Source organism: Schistocerca americana, chromosome 5 (genome assembly GCF_021461395.2).
Source record: "Schistocerca americana isolate TAMUIC-IGC-003095 chromosome 5, iqSchAmer2.1, whole genome shotgun sequence".
Classification (NCBI taxonomy): domain Eukaryota; kingdom Metazoa; phylum Arthropoda; class Insecta; order Orthoptera; family Acrididae; genus Schistocerca; species Schistocerca americana.
This window is the reverse complement of record NC_060123.1, coordinates 752,629,192-752,656,807: the sequence shown is the minus strand read 5'-3', so window position 1 is coordinate 752,656,807 and position 27,616 is coordinate 752,629,192.

Here is a 27,616-nt window from a genome sequence, read left to right as displayed (position 1 = left end):
GATAGAGACTCTTCTTACCGTCGGTGCTTTGAGCATTCCCTGTGAGACCAGTATTAGTTTCCGCTATACCTCTGCAGGTTCAGTTTATTCCTTGGACCTTTAACTGACGATGAAACACAGAAATGGCATCGGAATTAAATACAAAACGCACAATGCCGCCTTAAGTACAAGAATAGAGACTCTTCTTACAGTCGGTGCTTTGAGCATTCCCTGTGAGACCAGTATTAGTTTCCGATACACCACTGCAGGTTCAATCTACTCCTTGGACCTTCACATTGACGATGAAACACAGAAATGGCATCGGAATTAAATCCAAAACGCACAATGCCGCCTTCACTACAAGAATAGAGACTCTTCTTACAGTCGGTGCTTTGAGCGTTCCCTGTGAGACCAGTAATAGTATCCGATACACCACTGCAGGTTCAATCTATTCCTTGGACATACACATTGACGATGAAACACAGAAATTACATCGGAATTAAATACAAAAGGCACAATGCCGCATTAATACAAGAATAGAGACGCTTCTTACAGTCGGTGAATTGAGGATTCCTTGTGAGACCAGTAATAGTATCCGATACACCACTGCAGGTTCAATGCATTCCTTGGACCTTCACATTGACGATGAAACATAGAAATGGCATCGGAATTAATTACACAATGCCGCCTTAAGTACAAGAATAGAGACTCTTCTTACAGTCGGTGCTTTGAGCATTCCCTGTGAGACCAGTATTAGCTTCCGCTACACCTCTGCAGGTTCAGTTTATTCCTTGGACCTTCACATTGACGATGAAACATAGAAATGGCATCGGAATTAAATACAAAAAGCACAATGCCGCCTTATGTACAAGAATAGAGACTCTTCTTACAGTCGGTGCTTTGAGCATTCCCTGTGAGACCAGTATTAGTTTCCGATACACCACTGCAGGTTCAATGTATTCCTTGGACCTTCACATTGACGATGAAACACAGAAATGGGATCCGAATTAAATCCAAAACGCACAATGCCGCCTTCACTACAAGAATAGAGACTCTTCTTACAGTCGGTGCTTTGAGGATTCCCTGTGAGACCAGTAATAGTATCCGATACACCACTGCAGGTTCAATCTATTCCTTGGACATACACATAGACGATGAAACACAGAAATTACATCGGAATTAAATACAAAAGGCATAATGCCGCCTTAAGTACAAGAATGGGGACTCTTCTTACAGTCGGTGCTTTGAGCATTCCCTGTGAGACCAGTAATAGTATCCGATACACAACTGCAGGTTCAATGTATTCCTTGGACCTTCACATTGACGATGAAACACAGAAATGGCATCGGAATTAAATACAAAAGGCACAATGCCGCCTTAAGTACAAGAATAGAGACTCTTCTTACAGTCGGTGCTTTGAGCATTCCCTGTGAGACGAGTATTAGTTTCCGCTACACCTCTGCAGGTTCAGTTTATTCCTTGGACCTTCACATTGACGATGAAACACAGAAATGGCTTCGGAATTAAATACAAAAGGCACAATGCCGCCTTAAGTACAAGAATAGAGACTCTTCTTACAGTCGGTGCTTCGAGCATTCCCTGTGAGACCAGTAATAGTATCCGATACACCACTGCAGGTTCAATGTATTCCTTGGACCTTCACATTGACGATGAAACACAGAAATCGCATCGGAATTAAATCCAAAACGCACAATGCTGCTTTAAGTACAAGAATAGAGACTCTTCTTACAGTCGGTGCTTTGAGCATTCCCTGTGAGACCAGTAATAGTATCCGATACACCACTGCAGGTTCAATGTATTCTTCGGACCTTCACAATGACGATGAAACACAGAAATGGAATCGGAATTAAATACAAATGGCACAATGCCGCCTTAGGTACAAGAATAGAGACTCTTCTTACAGTCGGTGCTTTGAGCATTCCCTGTGAGACCAGTATTAGTTTCCGCTACACCTCTGCAGGTTCAGTTTATTCCTTGGACCTTCACATTGACGATGAAACACAGAAATGGCATCGGAATTAAATACAAAAGGCACAATGCCGCCTTAAGTACAAGAATAGAGACTCTTCTTACCGTCGGTGCTTTGAGCATTCCCTGTGAGACCAGTAATAGTATCCGATACACCACTGCAGGTTCAATCTATTCCTTGGACATACACATTGACGATGAAACACAGAAATTACAGCCGGAATTAAATACAAAAGGAAAAATGCCGCCTTAAGTACAAGAATAGAGACTCTTCTTACCGTCGATGCTTTGAGCATTCCCTGTGAGACCAGTATTAGTTTCCGATACACCACTGCAGGTTCAATGAATTCCTTGGACATTCACATTGACGATGAAACACCGAAATTACATCGGAATTAAATACAAAAGGCACAATGCCGCCTTAAGTACAAGAATAGAGACTCCTCTTACCGTCGGAGCTTTGAGCGTACCCTGTGAGACTAGTATTAGTTTCAGCTACACCTCTGCAGGTTCAGTTTATTCCTTGGACCTTCACATTGACCATGAAACACAGAAATGGCATCGGAATTAAATACAAAACGCACAATGTCGCCTTAAGTACAAGAATAGAGACTCTTCTTACCGTCGGTGATTTGAGCATTCCCTGTGTGACCAGTATTAGTTTCCGATACACCACTGCGGGTTCAATGTATTCCTTGGACCTTCACATTGGCGATGAAACACAGAAATGGCATCGGAATTAAATCCAAAACGCACAATGCCGCCTTAACTACAAGAATAGAGACTCTTCTTACTGTCGGTGCTTTGAGCATTCCCTGTTAGACCAGTATTAGTATCCGATACACCACTGCAGGTTCAATTTATTCCTTGGACATACACATTGACGATGAAACACAGAAATTACATCGGAATTAAATACAAAAGGCACAATGCCGCCTTAAGTAAAAGAATAGAGACTCTTCTTACCGTCGGTGCTTTGAGCATTTCCTGTGAGACCAGTATTAGTTTCCGCTACACCTCTGCAGGTTCAGTTTATTCCTTGGACCTTCACATTGACGATGAAACACCGAAATGGCATCGGAATTAAATACAAAACGCACAATGCCGCCTTAAGTACAAGAATAGAGACTCTTGATACAGTCGGTGCTTTGAGCATTCCCTGTGAGACCAGTATTAGTTTTCGATACACCACTGCAGGTTCAATGTATTCCTTGGACCTTCACATTGACGATGAAACACAGAAATTGCATCGGAATTAAATCCAAAACGCACAATGCCGCCTTAAGTACAAGAATAGAGACTCTTCTTACATTCGGTGCTTTGAGCATTCCCTGTGAGACCAGTATTAGTTTCCGCTACACCTCTGCAGGTTCAGTTTATTCCTTGGACCTTCACATTGACGATGAAACACAGAAATGGCATCGGAATTAAATACAAATGGCACAATGCCGCCTTAAGTACAAGAATAGAGACTCTTCTCACCGTCGGTGCATTGAGCATTCCCTGTGAGACCAGTAATAGTATCCGATACACCACTGCAGGTTCAATCTATTCCTTGGACATACACATTGACGATGAAACACAGATATTACATCGGAATTAAATACAAAATGAACAAAGCCGCCTTAAGTACAAGAATAGAGACTCTTCTTACCGTCGGTGTTTTGAGCATTCCCTGTGAGACCAGTATTAGTTTCCGATACACCACTGGAGGTTCAATGAATTCCTTGGACCTTCACATTGACGATGAAACACTGAAATTACATCGGAATTAAATACAAAAGGCACAATGCCGCCTTAAGTACAAGAAAGAGACTCTTCTTACAGTCGGTGCTTTGAGCATTCCCTGTAAGACCAGTAATAGTATCCCATACACCACTGCAGGTTCAATCTATTCCTTGGACATACACATTGACGATGAAACACAGAAATTACATAGGAATTAAATACAAAAGGAACAATGCCGCCTTAAGTAAAAGAATAGAGGCTCTTCTCACCGTCGGTGCTTTGAGCATTCCCTGTGAGACCAGTATAAGTTTCCGATACAACACTGAGGGTTCAATGAATTCCTTGGACCTTCACATTGACGATGAAACACTGAAATTACATCTTAATTGAATACAAAAGGCACAATGCCGCCTTAAGTACAAGAATAGAGACTCTTCTTACAGTCGGTGCTTTGAGCATTCCCTGTGAGACCAGTATTAGTTTCCGATACACATCTGCAGGTTCAATGTATTCCTTGGACCCTCACATTGACGATGTAACACAGAAATGGCATCGGAATTAAATCCAAAACGCACAATGCCGCCATAAGTACAAGAATAGAGACTTTTCTTATTGTCGGTGCTTTGAGCATTCCCTGTGAGACCAGTATTAGTTTCCGATACACCACTGGAGGTTCAATGAATTCCTTGGACATTCACATTGTCGATGAAACACTGAAATTACATCGGAATTAAATGCAAAAGGCACAATGCCGCCTTAAGTACAAGAATAGAGACTCTTCTTACAGTCGGTGCTTTGAGCATTCCCTGTGAGACCAGTAATAGTATCCGATACACCACTGCAGTTTCAATCTATTCCTTGGACATACACATTGACGATGAAACACAGAAATTACATCGGAATTAAATACAAAAGAATCAATGAAGCCTTAAGTACAAGAATAGAGACTCTTCTTACCGTCGGTGCTTTGAGCATTCCCTGTGAGACCAGTATTAGTTTCCGATACACCACTGCAGGTTCAATGTATTCCTAGGAACTACACATTGACGATGAAACACTGAAATTTCATCGGAATTAAATACAAAGGGCACAATACCGCCTTAAATACAAGAATAGAGACTCTTCTTACAGTCGGTGCTTTGAGCATTCCCTGTGAGACCAGTATTAGTTTCCGCTACACCTCTGCAGGTTCAGTTTATTCCTTGGACCTTCACATTGACGATGATACACAGAAATCGCATCGGAATTAAATACAAAAGGCACAATGCCGCCTTAAGTACAAGGATAGAGACTCTTCTTACAGTCGGTGCTTTGAGCATTCCCTGTGAGACCAGTAATAGTATCCGATACACCACTGCAGGTTCAATCTGTTCCTTGGACATACACATTGACGATGAAACACAGAAATTACATCGGAATTCAATACAAAAGGAACAATGCCGCCTTAAGTACAAGAATAGAGACTCTTCTTACCGTCGGTGCTTTGCGCATTCCCTGTGAGACCAGTATTAGTTTCCGATACACCACTGGAGGTTCAATGAATTCCTTGGACCTTCACATTGACGATGAAACACTGAAATTACATCGGAATTAAATACAAAAGGTACAATGCCGCCTTAAGTACAAGAATAGAGACTCGTCTTGCAGTCTGTGCTTTGAGCATTCCCTGTGAGACCAGTATTAGTTTCCGCTACACCTCTGCAGGTTCAGTTTATTCCTTGGACCTGCACATTGACGATGAAACACAGAAATGGCATCGGAATTAAATACAAATGGCACAATGCCGCCTTAAGTACAAGAATAGAGTCTCTTCTCACCGTCGGTGCATTGAGCATTCCCTGTGAGACCAGTAATGGTATCCGATACACCACTGCAGGTTCAATCTATTCCTTGGACATACACATTGACGATGAACCACAGATATTACATCTGAATTAAATACAAAATGAACAAAGCCGCCTTAAGTACAAGAATAGAGACTCTTCTTACCGTCGGTGATTTGAGCATTCCCTGTGAGACCAGTATTAGTTTCCGATACACCACTGGAGGTTCAATGAATTCCTTGGACCTTCACATTGACGATGAAACACTGAAATTACATCGGAATTAAATACAAAAGGCACAATGCCGCCTTAAGTACAAGAAAGAGACTCGTCTTACAGTCGGTGCTTTGAGCATTCCCTGTAAGACCAGTAATAGTATCCCATACACCACTGCAGGTTCAATCTATTCCTTGGACACACACATTGACGATGAAACACAGAAATTACATAGGAATTAAATACAAAAGGAACAATGCCGCCTTAAGTACAAGAATAGAGACTCTTCTTACCGTCGGTGCTTTGAGCATTCCCTGTGAGACCAGTATAAGTTTCCGATACAACACTGAGGGTTCAATGAATTCCTTGGACCTTCACATTGACGATGAAACACTGAAATTACGTCTTAATTGAATACAAAAGGCACAATGCCGCCTTACGTACAAGAATAGAGACTCTTCTTACCGTCGGTGCTTTCAGCATTCCCTGTGAGAGCAGTAATAGTATCCGATACACCACTGCAGGTTCAATCTGTTCCTTGGACATACACATTGACGATGAAACACAGAAATTACATCGGAATTCAATACAAAAGGAACAATGCCGCATTAAGTACAAGAATAGAGACTCTTCTTACCGTCGGTGCTTTGAGCATTCCCTGTGAGACCAGTATTAGTTTCCGATACACCAGTGGAGGTTCAATGAATTCCTTGGACATTCACATTGACGATGAAACACTGAAATTACATCGGAATTAAATACAAAAGGCACAATGCCGCCTTAAGTACAAGAATAGAGACTCTTCTTTCAGTCTGTGCTTTGAGCATTCCTTTTGAGACCAGTATTAGTTTCCGCTACACCTCTGCAGGTTCAGTTGATTCCTTGGACCTTCACATTGACAATGAAACACAGAAATCGCATCTGAGTTAAAAACAAAAGGCACAATGCCTCCTTAAGTACAAGAATAGTGACTCTTCTTACAGTCGGTGCTTTGAGCATTCCCTGTGAGACCAGTAATAGTATCCGATACACCACTGCAGGTTCAATCTATTCCTTGGACATACAAATTGACGATGAAACACTGAAATTACATCGGAATTAAATACAAAAGGAACAATGCCGCGTTAAGTACAAGAATAGAGACTCTTCTTACAGTCTGTGCTTTGTGCATTCCCTGTGAGACCAGTATTAGTTTCCGCTACACAACTGCAGGTTCAGTTTATTCCTTGGACCTTCACATTGACAATGAAACACAGAAATCGCATCGGAATTAAATACAATAGGCACAATTACGCCTTAAGTACAACAATAGAGACTCTTCTTACAGTCGGTGCATTGAGCATTCCCTGTGAGACCAGTAATAGTATCCGATACAACACTGCAGGTTCAATCTGTTCCTTGGACATACACATTGACGATGAAACACAGAAATTACATCGGAATACAATACAAAAGGAACAATGCCGCCTTAAGTACAAGAATAGAGACTCTTCTTACCGTCGGTGCTTTGAGCATTTCCTGTGAGACCAGTATTAGTTTTCGATACACCACTGCAGGTTCAATGTATTCCTTGGACCTTCACATTGACGATGAAACACAGAAATGGCATCGGAATTAAATCCAAAACGCACAATGCCGCCTTAAGTACAAGAATAGAGACTCTTCTTACATTCGGTGCTTTGAGCATTCCCTGTGAGACCAGTATTAGTTTCCGCTACACCTCTGCAGGTTCAGTTTATTCCTTGGACCTTCACATTGACGATGAAACACAGAAATGGCATCGGAATTAAATACAAAAGGCACAATGCCGCCTTAAGTACAAGAATAGAGACTCTTCTTACATTCGGTGCTTTGAGCATTCCCTGTGAGACCAGTATTAGTTTCCGCTACACCTCTGCAGGTTCAGTTTACTCCTTGGACGTTCACATTGACGATGAAACACAGAAATGGCATCGGAATTAAATACAAATGGCACAATGCCGCCTTAAGTACAAGAATAGAGACTCTTCTTACCGTCGGTGTTTTGAGCATTCCCTGTGAGACCAGTATTAGTTTCCGATACACCACTGGAGGTTCAATGAATTCCTTGGACCTTCACATTGACGCTGAAACACTGAAATTACATCGGAATTAAATACAAAAGGCACAATGACGCCTTAAGTACAAGAAACAGACTCTTCTTACAGTCGGTGCTTTGAGCATTCCCTGTAAGACCAGTAATAGTATCCCATACACCACTGCAGGTTCAATCTATTCCTTGGACATACACATTGACGATGAAACACAGAAATTACATAGGAATTAAATACAAAAGGAACAATGCCGCCTTAAGTAAAAGAATAGAGGCTCTTCTTACCGTCGGTGCTTTGAGTATTCCCTGTGAGACCAGTATAAGTTTCCGATACAACACTAAGGGTTCAATGAATTCCTTGGACCTTCACATGGACGATGAAACACTGAAATTACATCTTAATTGAATACAAAAGGCACAATGCCGCCTTAAGTACAAGAATAGAGACTCTTCTTACAGTCGGTGCTTTGAGCATTCCCTGTGAGACCAGTATTGGTTTCCGATACACATCTGCAGGTTCAATGTATTCCTTGGACCCTCACATTGACGATGAAACACAGAAATGGCATCGGAATTAAACCCAAAACGCACAATGCCGCCATAAGTACAAGAATAGAGACTTTTCTTATTGTCGGTGCTTTGAGCATTCCCTGTGTGACCAGTATTAGTTTCCGATACACCACTGGAGGTTCAATGAATTCCTTGGACATTCACATTGACGATGAAACACTGAAATTACATCGGAATTAAATGCAAAAGGCACAATGCCGCCTTAAGTACAAGAATAGAGACTCTTCTTACAGTCGGTGCTTTGAGCATTCCCTGTGAGACCAGTATTAGTTTTCGATACACCACTGCAGGTTCAATGTATTCCTTGGACCTTCACATTGACGATGAAACACAGAAATGGCATCGGAATTAAATCCAAAACGCACAATGCCGCCTTAAGTACAAGAATAGAGACTCTTCTTACATTCGGTGCTTTGAGCATTCCCTGTGAGACCAGTATTAGTTTCCGCTACAGCTCTGCAGGTTCAGTTTATTCCTTCGACCTTCACATTGACGATGAAACACAGAAATGGCATCGGAATTAAATACAAAAGGCACAATGCCGCCTTAAGTACAAGAATAGAGACTCTTCTTACATTCGGTGCTTTGAGCATTCCCTGTGAGACCAGTATTAGTTTCCGCTACACCTCTGCAGGTTCAGTTTACTCCTTGGACCTTCACATTGACGATGAAACACAGAAATGGCATCGGAATTAAATACAAATGGCACAATGCCGCCTTAAGTACAAGAATAGAGACTCTTCTTACCGTCGGTGTTTTGAGCATTCCCTGTGAGACCAGTATTAGTTTCCGATACACCACTGGAGGTTCAATGAATTCCTTGGACCTTCACATTGGCGCTGAAACACTGAAATTACATCGGAATTAAATACAAAAGGCACAATGACGCCTTAAGTACAAGAAAGAGACTCTTTTTACAGTCGGTGCTTTGAGCATTCCCTGTAAGACCAGTAATAGTATCCCATACACCACTGCAGGTTCAATCTATTCCTTGGACATACACATTGACGATGAAACACAGAAATTACATAGGAATTAAATACAAAAGGAACAATGCCGCCTTAAGTAAAAGAATAGAGGCTCTTCTTACCGTCGGTGCTTTGAGCATTCCCTGTGAGACCAGTATAAGTTTCCGATACAACACTGAGGGTTCAATGAATTCCTTGGACCTTCACATGGACGATGAAACACTGAAATTACATCTTAATTGAATACAAAAGGCACAATGCCGCCTTAAGTACAAGAATAGAGACTCTTCTTACAGTCGGTGCTTTGAGCATTCCCTGTGAGACCAGTATTGGTTTCCGATACACATCTGCAGGTTCAATGTATTCCTTGGACCCTCACATTGACGATGAAACACAGAAATGGCATCGGAATTAAATCCAAAACGCACAATGCCGCCATAAGTACAAGAATAGAGACTTTTCTTATTGTCGGTGCTTTGAGCATTCCCTGTGTGACCAGGATTAGTTTCCGATACACCACTGGAGGTTCAATGAATTCCTTGGACATTCACATTGACGATGAAACACTGAAATTACATCGGAATTAAATGCAAAAGGCACAATGCCGCCTTAAGTACAAGAATAGAGACTCTTCTTACAGTCGGTGCTTTGAGCATTCCCTGTGAGACCAGTAATAGTATCCGATACACCACTGCAGTTTCAATCTATTCCTTGGACATACACATTGACGATGAAACACAGAAATTACATCGGAATTAAATACAAAAGAATCAATGAAGCCTTAAGTACAAGAATAGAGACTCTTCTTACCGTCGGTGCTTTGAGCATTCCCTGTGAGACCAGTATTAGTTTCCGATACACCACTGCAGGTTCAATGTATTGCTAGGAACTACACATTGACGATGAAACACAGAAATTACATCGGAATTCAATACAAAAGGAACAATGCTGCCTTAAGTACAAGAATAGAGACTCTTCTTACCGTCGGTGCTTTGAGCATTCCCTGTGAGACCAGTATTAGTTTCCGATACACCAGTGGAGGTTCAATGAATTCCTTAGACATTCACATTGACGATGAAACACTGAAATTACATCGGAATTAAATACAAAAGGCACAATGCCGCCTTAAGTACAAAAATAGAGACTCTTCTTACAGTCGGTGCTTTGAGCATTCCCTGTGAGACCAGTAATAGTATCCGATACACCACTGCAGGATCAATCTATTCCTTGGAGATACACATTGACGATGATACACAGAAATTACATCGGAATTAAATACAAAAGAATCAATGAAGCCTTAAGTACAAGAATAGAGACTCTTCTTACAGTCTGTGCTTTGAGCATTCCCTGTGAGACCAGTATAAGTTTCCGCTACACCTCTGCAGGTTCAGTTTATTCCTTGGACCTTCACATTGACGATGAAACACATAAATCGCATCGGAAATAAATAAAATAGGCACAATTACGCCTTAAGTACAACAATAGAGACTCTTCTTACAGTCGGTGCATTGAGCATTCCCTGTGAGACCAGTAATAGTATCCGATACACCACTGCAGGTTCAATCTGTTCCTTGGACATACACATTGACGATGAAACACAGAAATTACATCGGAATTCAATACAAAAGGAACAATGCTGCCTTAAGTACAAGAATAGAGACTCTTCTTACAGTCTGTGCTTTGAGCATTCCCTGTGAGACCAGTAATAGTATCCGATACACCACTGCAGGTTCAATCTATTCCTTGGACATACAAATTGACGATGAAACACAGAAATTACATCGGAATTAAATACAAAAGGAACAATGCCGCCTTAAGTACAAGAATAGAGACACTTCTTACCGGCGGTGCTTTGAGCATTCCCTGTAAGACCAGTATTAGTTTCCGATACACCACTAGAGGTTCAATGAATTCCTTGGACATTCACATTGACGATGAAACACTGAATTTACATCGGAATTAAATACAAAAGGCACAATGCCGCCTTAAGTACAAAAATAGAGACTCTTCTTACAGTCGGTGCTTTGAGCATTCCCTGTGAGACCAGTAATAGTATCCGATACACCACTGCAGGATCAATCTATTCCTTGGAGATACACATTGACGATGATACACAGAAATTACATCGGAATTAAATACAAAAGAATCAATGAAGCCTTAAGTACAAGAATAGAGACACTTCTTACCGTCGGTGCTTTGAGCATTCCCTGTGAGACCAGTATTAGTTTCCGATACACCACAGCAGGTTCAATGTATTCCTAGGACCTTCACATTGACGATGAAACACTGAAAATTCATCGGAATTAAATACAAAGGGCACAATACCGCCTTAAGTACAAGAATAGAGACTCTTCTTACAGTCGGTGCTTTGAGCATTCCCTGTGAGACCAGTATTAGTTTCCGCTACACCTCTGCAGGTTCAGTTTATTCCTTGGACCTTCACATTGACGATGAAACACAGAAATCGCATCGGAATTAAATACAAAAGGCACAATGCCGCCTTAAGTACAAGAATAGAGACTCTTCTTACAGTCGGTGCTTTGAGCATTCCCTGTGAGACCAGTTATAGTATCCGATACACCACTGCAGGTTCAATCTGTTCCTTGGACATACACATTGACGATGAAACACAGAAATTACATCGGAATACAATACAAAAGGAACAATGCCGCCATAAGTACAAGAATAGAGACTCTTCTTACCGTCGGTGCTTTGAGCATTCCCTGTGAGACCAGTATTAGTTTCCGATACACCAGTGGAGGTTCAATGAATTCCTTGGACATTCACATTGACGATGAAACATTGAAATTACATCGGAATTAAATACAAAAAGCACAATGCCGCCTTAAGTACAAGAATAGAGACTCTTCTTACAGTCTATGCTTTGAGCATTCCCTGTGAGACCAGTATTAGTTTCCGCTACACCGCTGCAGGTTCAGTTTATTCCCTGGACCTTCACATTGACGATGAAACACAGAAATCGCATCGGAGTTAAAAACAAAAGGCACAATGCCGCCTTATGTACAAGAATAGAGACTCTTCTAACCGTCGGTGCTTTGAGCATTCCCTTTGAGACCTGTATTAGTTTCCGCTACACCTCTGCAGGTTCAGTTAATTCCTTGGACCTTCACATTGACGATGAAACACAGAAATGGCATCGGAATTAAATACAAAAGGCACAATGCCGCCTTAAATACAAGAATAGAGGCTTTTCTTACAGTCTGTGCTTTGAGCATTCTCTGTGAGCCTAGTATTAGTTTCTGATACACCACTGGAGGTTCAATGAATTCCTTGGACATTCACATTGACGATGAAACACTGAAATTACATCGGAATTAAATACAAAAGGCACAATGCCGCCCTAAGTACAAGAATAGAGACTCTACTTACAGTCGGTGCATTGAGCATTCCCTGTGAGACCAGTAATAGTATCCGATACACCAATGCAGGTTCAATCTATTCCTTGGACATACACATTGACGATGAAACACAGAAATTACACCGGAATTAAATACAAAAGGAACAATGCCGCCTTAAGTACAAGAATATAGACACTTCTTACCGTCGGTGCTATGAGCATTCCCTGTGAGACCAGTATTAGTTTCCTATACACCACTGGAGGTTCAATGAATTCCTTGGACATTCACATTGACGATGAAACACAGAAATCGCATCGGAATTAAATACAAAAGGCACAATGCCGCCTTAAGTACAAGAATGGAGACTCTTCTTACAGTCGGTGATTTGAGCATTCCCTGTGAGACCAGTATTAGTTTCCGCTACACCTCTGCAGGTTCCGTTTATTACCTTGGACCTTCACATTGACGATGAAACACTGAAATGGAATCGGAATTAAATACAAACGGCACAATGCCGCCTTAAGTACAAGAATAGAGACTCTTCTTACAGTCGGTGCTTTGAGCATTCCCTGTGAGACCAGTAATAGTATCCGATACACCACTGGAGGTTCAATGAATTCCTTGGACATTTACATTGACGATGAAACACTGAAATTACATCGGAATTATATTCAAAAGGCACAATGCCACCTTAAGTACAAGAATAGAGGCTGTTCTTACAGACGGTGCTTTGAGCATTCCCTGTGAGACCAGTAATAGTATCCGATACACCACTGCAGGTTTACTCTATTCCTTGGACATACACATTGACGATGAAACACAGAAGTTACATCGGAATTAAATACAAAAGGAATAATGCCGCCTTAAGTACAAGAATAGAGACTCTTCTTACCGACGGTGCTTTGAGCTTTCCCTGTGAGACCAGTATTAGTTTCCGATACACCACTGCCGGTCCAATGTATTCCTTGGACCTTCACATTGACGATGGAACACAGAAATGGCATCGGAATTAAATCCAAAACGCACAATGCCGCCTTAAGTACAAGAATAGAGACTCTTCTTACAGTCGGTGCTTTGAGCATACCCTGTGAGACCAGTAATAATATCCGATACACCACTGCAGGTTCAATCTATTCCTTGGACATACACATTGACGATGTAACACAGAAATGGCATCGGAATTAAATACAAAAGGCACAATGCCGCCTTAAGTACAAGAATACAGTCTCTTCTTACAGTCGGTGCTTTGAGCATTCCCTGTGAGACCAGTATTAGTTTCCGATACACCACTACAGGTTCAATGTATTTCTTCGACCTTCACATTGACAATGAAACACAGAAATCGCATCGGAATCAAATACAAAAGGCACTATGCGGCCTTAAGTACAAGAATAGAGACTCTTCTTACAGGCGGTGCTTTGAGCATTCCCTGTAAGACCAGTAATAGTATCCGAAACACCACTGCAGGATCAATCTATTCCTTGGACATACACATTGACGATGAAACACAGAAATGGCATCGGAATTAAATACAAAAGGCACAATGCCGCCTTCAGTACAAGAATAGAGACTCTTCTTACAGTCGGTGATTTGAGCATTCCCTGTGAGACCAGTATAAGTTTCCGCTACACCTCTGCAGGTTCCGTTTATTCCTTGGACCTTCACATTGACGATGAAACACTGAAATGGAATCGGAATTAAATACAAAAGGCACAATGCCGCCTTCAGTACAAGAATAGAGACTCTTCTTACCGTCGGTGCTTTGAGCATTCCCTGTGAGACCAGTATTAGTTTCCGATACACCACTGGAGGTTCAATGAATTCCTTGGACATTCACATTGACGATGAAACACTGAAATTACAACAGAATTAAATACAAAAGGCACAATGCCGCATTAAGTACAAGAATAAAGACTCTTCTTACAGTCTGTGCTTGAGCATTCCCTGTGAGACCAGTATTAGTTCCCGCTACACCTCTGCAGGTTCAGTTTATTCCTTGGACCTTCACATTGACGATGAAACACAGAAATGGCTTCGGAATTAAATACAAAAGGCACAATGCTGTCTAAAGTACAAGAATAGAGACTCTTCTTACAGTCGGTGCTTTGAGCATTCCCTGTGAAACCAGTATTTGTTTCCGCTACACCTCTGCAGGTTCAGTTTATTCCTTGGACCTTCACATGGACGATGAAACACAGAAATCGCATCGGAATTAAATACAAAAGGCACAATGCCGCCTTAAGTACAAGAATGGAGACTCTTCTTACAGTCGGTGATTTGAGCGTTCCCTGTGAGACCAGTATTAGTTTCCGCTACACCTCTGCAGGTTCCGTTTATTCCTTGGACCTTCACACTGACGATGAAACACTGAAATGGAATCGGAATTAAATACAAACGGCACAATGCCGCCTTAAGTACAAGAATAGACACTCTTCTTACAGTCGGTGCTTTGAGCATTCCCTGTGAGACCAGTATTAGTTTGCGATACACCAGTGCAGGTTCAATGTATTCCTTGGACCGTCACATTGACGATGAAACACAGAAATGGCATCGGAATTAAATACAAATCGCACAATGCCGCCTTAAGTACAAGAATAGAGACTCTTCTTACAGTCGGTGCTTTGAGCATTCCCTGTGAGACCAGTAATAGTATCCGATACACCACTGGACATTCACTGAATTCCTTGGACATTTACATTGACGATGAAACACTGAAATTACATCGGAATTAAATTCAAAAGGCACAATGCCACCTTAAGTACAAGAATAGAGGCTCTTCTTACAGACGGTGCTTTGAGCATTCCCTGTGAGACCAGTAATAGTATCCGATACACCACTGCCGGTTTACTCTATTCCTTGGACATACACATTGACGATGAAACACAGAAATTACATCGGAATTAAATACAAAAGGAATAATGCCGCCTTAAGTACAAGAATAGAGACTCTTCTTACCGTCGGTGCTTTGAGCTTTCCCTGTGAGACCAGTATTAGTTTCCGATACACCACTACAGGTTCAATGTATTTCTTCGACCTTCACATTGACGATGAAACACAGAAATCGCATCGGAATCAAATACAAAAGGCACAATGCGGCCTTAAGTACAAGAATAGAGACTCTTCTTACAGTCGGTGCTTTGAGCATTCCCTGTGAGACCAGTAATAGTATCCGATACATCACTGCTGGTTCAATCTATTCCTTGGACATACACATTGACGATGAAACATAGAAATGGCATCGGAATTAAATACAAAAGGCACAATGCCGCCTTCAGTACAAGAATAGAGACTCTTCTTACAGTCGGTGCTTTGAGCATTCCCTGTGAGACGAGTATTAGTTTACGATACACCACTGCAGGTTCAATGAATTCCTTGGACCTTCACATTGACGATGAAACATAGAAATGGAATCGGAATTAAATACAAATGGCCCAACGCCTCCTTAAGTACAAGATAGAGACTCTTCTTACAGTCGGTGCTTTGAGCATTCCCTGTGACACCAGTAATAGCTTCCGATACACCACTGCAGGTTCAATGTATTCCTTGGACCTTCACATTGACGAAGAAACACAGAAATGGCATCGGAATTAAATCCAAAACGCACAATGCCGCCTTAAGTACAAGAATAGAGACTCTTCTCACAGTCGGTGCTTTGAGCATTCCCTGTGAGACCAGTATTTGTTTCCGCTACACCTCTGCAGGTTCAGTTTATTCCTTGGACCTTCACATTGACGATGAAACATAGAAATGGCATCGGAATTAAATACAAAAGGCACAATGCCGCCTTAAGTACCAGAATACAGACTCTACTTACAGTCGGTGCTTTCAGCATTCCCTGTGAGACCAGTATTAGTTTCCGATACACCACTGCAGGTTCAATCTATTCCTTGGACATACACATTGACGATGAAACACAGAAATCGCATCGGAATCAAATACAAAAGGCACAATGCGGCCTTAAGTACAAGAATAGAGACTCTTCTTACAGTCGGTGCTTTGAGCATTCCCTGTGAGACCAGTAATAGTATCCGATACATCACTGCTGGTTCAATCTATTCCTTGGACATACACATTGACGATGAAACATAGAAATGGCATCGGAATTAAATACAAAAGGCACAATGCCGCCTTAAGTACAAGAGTAGAGACTCTTCTTACAGTCGGTGCTTTGAGCGTTCCCTGTGAGACCAGTATTAGTTTCCGATACACCACTGCAGGTTCAATGTATTTCTTGGACCTTCACATTGACGATGAAACACAGAAATCGCATCGGAATTAAATCCAAAACGCACAATGGCGCCTTAAGTACCAGAATACAGACTCTACTTACAGTCGGGGCTTTCAGCATTCCCTGTGAGACCAGTATTAGTTTCCGATACACCACTGCAGTTTCAATGTATTTCTTGGACCTTCACATTGACGATGAAACACAGAAATCGCATCGGAATTAAATCCAAAACGCACAATGGCGCCTTAAGTACCAGAATACAGACTCTACTTACAGTCGGTGCTTTCAGCATTCCCTGTGAGACCAGTATTAGTTTCCGATACACCACTGCAGTTTCAATGTATTCCTTGGACCTTCACATTGGCGATGAAACACAGAAATCGCATCGGAATCAAATACAAAAGGCACAATGCCGCCTTAAGTACCAGAATAGAGACTCTTCTTACAGTCGGTGTTTTGAGCATTCCCTGTGAGACCAGTATTAGTTTCCGATACACCACTGCAGGTTCAATGTATTCCTTGGACATACACATTGACGATGAAACACTGAAATTACATCGGAATTAAATACAAAGGGCACAATGACGCCTTAACTACAACAAGAATGAGACTTCTTAGAGTCTGTGCTTTGATCCTTTCCTGTGAGACCAGTATTAGTTTCCGATATACCACTGCAGGTTAAATGTATTCCATGGTCCTTCACAATGACGATGAAACACAGAAATCGCAACGGAATTACATACAAAAGGCACAATGGCGCCCTGATTACAAGAATGGAGACTCATCTTACAATGGGTGCTTCGAGCATTCCCTGGGAGACCAATATTAATTTCCGATACACTACTGCTGGTTCAATGTATTCCTTGGACCTTTACATTGACGATGAAACACAGAAATCGCATCGGAATTAAATACCAAAGGCACAATGCCTCCTTAAGTACAAGAATAGAGACTCTTCTTACCGTCGGTGCTTTGAGCATTCCCTGTGAGACCAGTATTAGTTTCCGATACACCTCTGCAGGTTCAGTTTATTCCTTGGACCTTCACATTGACGATGAAACACAGAAATGGCATCGGAATTAAATAATAAAGGCACAATGCCGCCTTAAGTACAAGAATAGAGACACTTCTTACAGTCGGTGATTTGAGCATTCCCTGTGAGACCAGTATTAGTTTCCGCTACACCTCTGCAGGTTCTCTCTATACCTTGGACCTTCTCATTGACGATGAAACACGGAAATGGCTCGGAATAAAATACAAAAGGCACAATGCCGCCTTAAGTACAAGAATAGAGACTCCTCTTACAGTCGGTGCTTTGAGCATTCCCTGTGAGACCAGTATTAGCTTCCGATACACCACTGCAGGTTCAATGTATTCCTTGGACCTTCACATTGACGATGAAACACAGAAATCGCATCGGAATTAAATCCAAAACGCACAATGCCGCCTTAAGTACAAGAATACAGACTCTACTTACAGTCGGTGCTTTGAGCATTCCCTGTGAGACCAGTATTAGTTTCCGATACACCACTGCCGGTTCAATGAATTCCTTGGACATTCACATTGACGATGAAACACAGAAATCGCATCGGAATCAAATACAAAAGGCACAATGCCGCCTTAAGTACAAGAATACAGACTCTTCTTACAGTCGGTGCTTTGAGCATTCCCTGTGAGACTAGTATTAGTTTCCGATACTCCACTGCAGGTTCAATGTATTCCTTGGACCTTCACATTGACGATGAAACACAGAAATGGCATCGGAATTAAATCCAAAACGCACAATGCCGCCTTCACTACAAGAATAGAGACTCATCTTACAGTCGGTGCTTTGAGCATTCCCTGTGAGACCAGTATTAGTTTCCGATACACCACTGCCGGTTCAATGTATTCCTTGGACCTTCACATTGACGATGAAACACAGAAATCGCATCGGAATCAAATACAAAAGGCACAATGCCCCCTTAAGTACAAGAATGCAGACTCTTCTTACAGTTGGTGCTTTGAGCATTCCCTGTGAGACCAGTAATAGTATCCGATACACCACTGCAGGTTCAATCTATTCCTTGGACATACACATTGAAGATGAAACAGAGAAATGGCATCGGAATTAAATACAAAAGGCACAATGCCGCCTTAAGGTATGAATAGAGACTCTTCTTACAGTTGGTGCTTTGAGCATTCCCTGTGAGACCAGTATTAGTTTCCGATACACCACTGCAGGTTCAATGTATTATTTGGACCTTCACATTGACGATGAAACACAGAATTGGCATCGGAATTAAATACAAAAGGCACAATGCCGCCTTAAGTACAAGAATAGAGACTCTTCTTACAGTCGGTGCTTTGAGCATTCCCTGTGAGACCAGTAATAGTATCCGATACACCACTGCAGGTTCAATCTATTCCTTGGATATACACATTGACGATGAAACACAGAAATTACATCGGAATTAAATACAAAAGGCACAATGCCGCCTTAAGTACAAGAATAGAGTCTCTTCTTACCGCCAGTGCTTTGAGCATTCACTGTGAGACCAGTATTAGTTTCCGCTACACCTCTGCAGGTTCAGTTTATTCCTTGGACCTTCACATTGACGATGAAACACAGAAATGGCATCGGAATTAAATACAAAACGCACAATGCCGCCTTAAGTACAAGAAAAGAGACTCTTCTTACAGTCGGTGCTTTGAGCATTCCCTGTGAGACCAGTAATAGTATCCAATACACCACTGCAGGTTCAATGTATTCCTTGGACCTTCACATTGACGATGAAACACAGAAATTGCATCGGAATTAAATCCAAAACGCACAATGCCGCCTTAACTACAAGAATTGAGCCTCTTCTTACAGTCGGTGCTTTGAGCATTCCCTGTGAGACCAGTAATAGTATCCGATACACCACTGCAGGTTCAATCTATTCCTTGGAATAACACATTGACGATGAAACATAGAAATTACATCGGAATTAAACACAAAAGGCACAATGCCGCCTTAAGTACAAGAATAGAGACTCTTCTTACAGTCGGTGCTTTGAGCATTCCCTGTGAGACCAGAAATAGTATCCGATACACCACTGCAGGTTCAATGTATTCCTTGGACCTTCACATTGACGATGAAACACAGAAATGGCATCGGAATTAAATACAAAGGGCACAATGCCACCTTAAGTACAAGAATAGAGACTCTCCTTACAGTCGGTGCTTTGAGCATTCCCTGTGAGACCAGTATTAGTTTCCGCTACACCTCTGCAGGTTCAGATTATTCCTTGGACCTTCACATTGACGATGAAACACAGAAATGGCATCGGAATTATATACAAAAGGCACAATGCCGCCTTAAGTACAAGAATAGAGACTCTTCTTACAGTCGGTGCTTTGAGCATTCCCTGTGAGACCAGTAATAGTATCCGATACACCACTGCAGGTTCAATGCATTCCTTGGACCTTCACATTGACGATGAAACACAGAAATCGCATCGGAATTAAATACAAAAGGCACAATGCCGCCTTAAGTACAAGAATAGTGACTCTTCTTACAGTCGGTGCTTTGAGCATTAACTGTGAGACCAGTATTAGTTTCCGATACACCACTGCAGGTTCAATGTGTTCCTTGGAACTTCACATTGACGATGAAACACAGAAATCGCGTCGGAATTAAATACAAAAGGCACAATACCGCCTTAAGTACAAGAATAGAGACTCTTCTTGCAGTCGGTGCTTTGAGCATTCCCTGTGAGACCAGTATTAATTTCCGCTACACCTCTGCAGGTTCAGTTTATTCCTTGGACCTTCACATTGACGATGAAAGACAGAAATGGCATCGGAATTAAATACAAGAGGCACAATGCCGCCTTAAGTACAAGAATAGAGACTCTTCTTACAGACGGTGCTTTGAGCATTCCCTGTGAGACCAGTAATAGTATCCGATACACCACTGCAGGTTCAATCTATTCCTTGGACATACACATTGACGATGAAACACAGAAATTACATCGGAATTAAATACAAAAGGCACAATGCCGCCTTAAGTACAAGAATAGAGACTCTTCTTACCGCCGGTGCTTTGAGCATTCCCTGTGAGACCAGTATTAGTTTCCGCTACACCTCTGCAGGTTCAGTTTATTCCTTGGACCTTCACATTGACGATGAAACACAGAAATGGCATCGGAATTAAATACAAAACGCACAATGCCGCCTTAAGTACAAGAAAAGAGACTCTTCTTACAGTCGGTGCTTTGAGCATTCCCTGTGAGACCAGTAATAGTATCCAATACACCACTGCAGCTCCAATGTATTCCTTGGACCTTCACATTGACGATGAAACACAGAAATTGCATCGGAATTAAATCCAAAACGCACAATGCCGCCTTAACTACAAGAATTGAGCCTCTTCCTACAGTCGGTGCTTTGAGCATTCCCTGTGAGACCAGTAATAGTATCCGATACACCACTGCAGGTTCAATCTATTCCTTGGAATAACACATTGACGATGAAACATAGAAATTACATCGGAATTAAACACAAAAGGCACAATGCCGCCTTAAGTACAAGAATAGAGACTCTTCTTACAGTCGGTGCTTTGAGCATTCCCTGTGAGACCAGTAATAGTATCCGATACACCACTGCAGGTTCAATGTATTCCTTGGACCTTCACATTGACGATGAAACACAGAAATGGCATCGGAATTAAATACAAAGGGCACAATGCCACCTTAAGTACAAGAATAGAGACTCTCCTTACAGTCGGTGCTTTGAGCATTCCCTGTGAGACCAGTATTAGTTTCCGCTACACCTCTGCAGGTTCAGATTATTCCTTGGACCTTCACATTGACGATGAAACACAGAAATGGCATCGGAATTATATACAAAAGGCACAATGCCGCCTTAAGTACAAGAATAGAGACTCTTCTTACAGTCGGTGCTTTGAGCATTCCCTGTGAGACCAGTAATAGTATCCGATACACCACTGCAGGTTCAATGCATTCCTTGGACCTTCACATTGACGATGAAACACAGAAATCGCATCGGAATTAAATACAAAAGGCACAATGCCGCCTTAAGTACAAGAATAGTGACTCTTCTTACAGTCGGTGCCTTGAGCATTAACTGTGAGACCAGTATTAGTTTCCGATACACCACTGCAGGTTCAATGTGTTCCTTGGAACTTCACATTGACGATGAAACACAGAAATCGCGTCGGAATTAAATACAAAAGGCACAATACCGCCTTAAGTACAAGAATAGAGACTCTTCTTGCAGTCGGTGCTTTGAGCATTCCCTGTGAGACCAGTATTAGTTTCCGCTACACCTCTGCAGGTTCAGTTTATTCCTTGGACCTTCACATTGACGATGAAAGACAGAAATGGCATCGGAATTAAATACAAAACGCACAATGCCGCCTTAAGTACAAGAATAGAGACTCTTCTTACAGACGGTGCTTTGAGCATTCCCTGTGAGACCAGTAATAGTATCCGATACACCACTGCAGGTTCAATCTATTCCTTGGACATACACATTGACGTTGAAACACAGAAATTACATCGGAATTAAATACAAAAGGAAAATGCCGCCTTAAGTACAAGAATAGAGACTCTTCTTACCGTCGGTGCTTTGAGCATTCCCTGTGAGACCAGTATTAGTTTCCGATACACCACTGGAGGTTCAATGAATTCCTTGGACATTCATATTGACGATGAAACACTCAAATTACATCGGAATTAAATACAAATGGCACAATGACGCCTTAAGTACAAGAATAGAGACTCTTCTTACCGTCGGTGCTTTGAGCAATCCCTGTGAGACCAGTATTAGTTTCCGCTACACCTCTGCAGGTTCAGTTTATTCCTTGGACATTCACATTGACGATGAAACACAGAAATGGCATCGGAATTAAATACAAAACGCACAATGTCGCCTTAAGTACAAGAATAGAGACTCTTCTTACCGTCGGTGCTTTGAGCATTCCCTGTGAGACCAGTATTAGTTTCCGATACACCACTGCAGGTTCAATGTATACCTTGGACCGTCACATTGACGATGAAACACAGAAATGGCATCGGAATTCAATCCAAAACGCACAATGCCGCCTTAACTACAAGAATAGAGACTCTTCTTACAGTCGGTGCTTTGAGCATTCCCTGTGAGACCAGTAATAGTATCCGATGCACCACTGCAGGTTCAATCTATTCCTTGGACATACACATTGACGATGAAACACAGAAATTACATCGGAATTATATACAAAAGGCACAATGCCGCCATAAGTACAAGAATAGAGTCTTTTCTTACAGTCGGTGCTTTGAGCATTCCCTGTGAGACCAGTAATAGTAACCGATACACCACTGCAGGTTCAATCTATACCTTGGGCATACACATAGACGATGAAACACAGAAATTACATCGGAATTAAATACAAAAGGAACAATGCCGCCTTAATTACAAGAATAGAGGCTCTTCTTACCGTCGGTGCTTTGAGCATTCCCTGTGAGACCAGTATTAGTTTCCGCTACACCTCTGCAGGTTCAGTTTATTCCTTGGACCTTCACATTGACGATGAAACACAGAAATGGCATCGGAATTAAATACAAAACGCACAATGCCGCCTTAAGTACAAGAATAGAGACTCTTCTTACAGTCGCTGCTTTGAGCATTCCCTGTGAGACCAGTATTAGTTTCCGATACACCACTGCAGGTTCAATGTATTCCTCGGACCTTCACATTGACGATGAAACACAGCAATGGCATCGGAATTAAATCCGAAACGCACAATGCCACCTTCACTACAAGATTAGAGACTCTTCTTACAGTCGGTGCTTTGAGCATTCCCTGTGAGACCAGTAATAGTATCCGATACACCACTGCAGGTTCAATCTATTCCTTGGACATACACATTGACGATGAAACACAGAAATTACATCGGAATTAAATAAAAAAGGCACAATGCCGCCTTAAGTACAAGAATAGAGACTCTTCTTACAGTCGGTGCCTTGAGCATTCCCTGTGAGACCAGTAATAGTATCCGATACACCACTGCAGGTTCTATCTATTCCTTGGACCTTCACATTGACGATGAAACACAGAAATGGCATCGGAATTAATTACAAAAGGCACAATGCCGCCTTAAGTACAAGAATAGAGACTCTTCTTACAGTCGGTGCTTTGAGCATTCCCCGGTGAGACCAGTATTAGTTTCCGCTACACCTGTGCAGGTTCAGTTTATTCCTTGGACCTTCACATTGACGATTAAACACAGAAATGGCATCGGAATTAAATACAAAAGGCACAATGCCGCCTTAAGTACAAGAATAGAGACTCTTCTTACAGTCGTTGCTTTGAGCATTTCCTGTGAGACCAGTAATAGTATCCGATACACCACTGCAGGTTCAATGTATTCCTTGGACCTTCACATTGACGATGAAACACAGAAATCGCATCGGAATTAAATACAAAAGGCACAATGCCGCCTTAAGTACAAGAATAGAGACTCTTCTTACAGTCGGTGCTTTTAGCATTCCCTGTGAGACCAGTAATAGTATCCGATACACCACTGCAGGTTCAATGTATTCCTTGCACCTTCACAATGACGATGAAACACAGAAATGGATTCGGAATTAAATACAAATGGCACAATGCCGCCATAAGTACAAGAATAGAGACTCTTCTTACAGTCGGTGCTTTGAGCATTTCCTGTGAGACCAGTATTAGTTTCCGCTACACCTCTGCAGGTTCAGTTTATTCCTTGGCCCTTCACATTGACGATGAAACACAGAAATGGCATCGGAATTAAATACAAAAGGCACAATGCCGCCTTAAGTACAAGAATAGAGACTCTTCTTACAGTCGGTGCTTTGAGCATTCCCTGTGAGACCAGTAATAGTATCCGATACACCACTGCAGGTTCAATCTATTCCTTGGACATACACATTGACGATGAAACACAGAAATTACATCGGAATTAAATACAAAAGGAAAAATGCCGCCTTAAGTACAAGAATAGAGACTCTTCTTACCGTCGGTGCTTTGAGCATTCCCTGTAAGACCAGTATTAGTTTCCGATACACCACTGCAGGTTCAATGAATTCCTTGGACCTTCACATTGACGATGAAACACAGAAATGGCATCGGAATTAAATCCAAAACGCACAATGCCGCCTTAAGTACAAGAATAGAGACTCTTCTTACCGTCGGTGCTTTGAGCATTCCCTGTGAGACCAGTATTAGTTTCCGCTACACCTATGCAGGTTCAGTTTATTCCTTGGACCTTCACATTGACGATGAAACACAGAAATGGCATCGGAATTAAATCCAAAACGCACAATGCCGCCTTAACTACAAGAATAGAGACTCTTCTTACAGTCGGTGCTTTGAGCATTCCCTGTGAGACCAGTAATAGTATCCGATACACCACTGCAGGTTCAATCTATTCCTTGGACATACACATTGGCGATGAAACACAGAAATTACATCGGAATTAAATACAAAAGGCACAATGCCGCCATAAGTACAAGAATAGAGACTCTTCTTACAGTCGGTGCTTTGAGCATTCCCTGTGAGACCAGTAATAGTATCCGATACACCACTGCAGGTTCATTCTATTCCTTGGACATACACATTGACGATGAAACACAGAAATTACATCGGAATAAAATACAAAAGGAACAATGCCGCCTTAAGTACAAGAATAGAGACTCTTCTTACAGTCGGTGCTTTGAGCATTCAGTGTGAGACCAGTATTAGTTTCCGATACTCCACTGCAGGTTCAATGTATTCCTTGGACCTTCACATTGACGATGAAACACAGAATTGGCATCCGAATTATATCCAAAACGCACAATGCCGCCTTCACTACAAGAATAGAGACTCTTTTTACAGTCGGTGCTTTGAGCATTCCCTGTGAGACCAGTAATAGTATCCGATACACCACTGCAGGTTCAATCTATTCCTTGGGCATACACATTGACGATGAAACACAGAAATTACATCGGAATTAAATACAAAAGGCACAAAGCCGCCTTAAGTACAAGAATAGAGACTCTTCTTACAGTCGGTGCTTTGAGCATTCCCTGTGAGACCAGTAATAGTATCCGATACACAACTGCAGGTTCAATGTATTCCTTGGACCTTCACATTGACGATGAAACACAGAAATGACATCGGAATTAAATACAAAAGGCACAATGCCGCCTTAAGTACAAGAATAGAGGCTCTTCTTACAGTCGGTGCTTTGAGCATTCCCTGTGAGACCAGTATTAGTTTCCGATACACATCTGCAAGGTTCAATGTATTCCTTGGACCCTCACATTGACGATGAAACACAGAAATGGCATCGGAATTAAATCCAAAACGCACAATGCCGCCATAAGTACAAGAGTAGAGACTCTTCTTACCGTCTTTGCTTTGAGCATTCCCTGTGAGACCAGTATTAGTTTCCGATACACCACTGCAGGTTCAATGTATTCCTAGGACCTTCACATTGACGATGAAACACTGAAATTTCATCGGAATTAAATACAAAGGGCACAATACCGCCTTAAGTACAAGAATAGAGACTCTTCTTACAGTCGGTGCTTTGAGCATTCCCTGTGAGACCAGTAATAGTATCCGATACACAACTGCAGGTTCAATGTATTCCTTGGACCTTCACATTGACGATGAAACACAGAAATTACATCGGAATTAAATACAAAAGGCACAAAGCCGCCTTAAGTACAAGAATAGAGACTCTTCTTACAGTCGGTGCTTTGAGCATTCCCTGTGAGACCAGTAATAGTATCCGATACACAACTGCAGGTTCAATGTATTCCTTGGACCTTCACATTGACGATGAAACACAGAAATGACATCGGAATTAAATACAAAAGGCACAATGCCGCCTTAAGTACAAGAATAGAGGCTCTTCTTACAGTCGGTGCTTTGAGCATTCCCTGTGAGACCAGTATTAGTTTCCGCTACACCTCTGCAGGTTCAGTTTATTCCTTGGAAATTCACATTGACGATGAAACACAGAAATCGCATCGGAATTAAATACAAAAGGCACAATGCCGCCTTAAGTACAAGAATAGAGACACTTCTTACAGTCGGTGCTTTGAGCATTCCCTGTGAGACCAGTAATAGTATCCGATACACCACTGCAGGTTCAATCTGTTCCTTGGACATACACATTGACGATGAAACACAGAAATTACATCGGAATTCAATACAAAGGGAACAATGCCGCCTTAAGTACAAGAATAGAGACTCTTCTTACCGTCGGTGCTTTGAGCATTCCCTGTGAGACCAGCATTAGTTTCCGATACACCACTGCAGGTTCAATGTATTCCTCGGACCTTCACATTGACGATGAAACACAGCAATGGCATCGGAATTAAATCCGAAACGCACAATGCCACCTTCACTACAAGATTAGAGACTCTTCTTACAGTCGGTGCTTTGAGCATTCCCTGTGAGACCAGTAATAGTTTCCGCTACACCTCTGCAGGTTCAGTTTATTCCTTGGAAATTCACATTGACGATGAAACACAGAAATGGCATCGGAATTAAATACAAAACGCACAATGCCGCCTTAAGTACAAGAATAGAGACTCTTCTTACAGTCGCTGCTTTGAGCATTCCCTGTGAGACCAGTATTAGTTTCCGATACACCACTGCAGGTTCAATGTATTCCTCGGACCTTCACATTGACG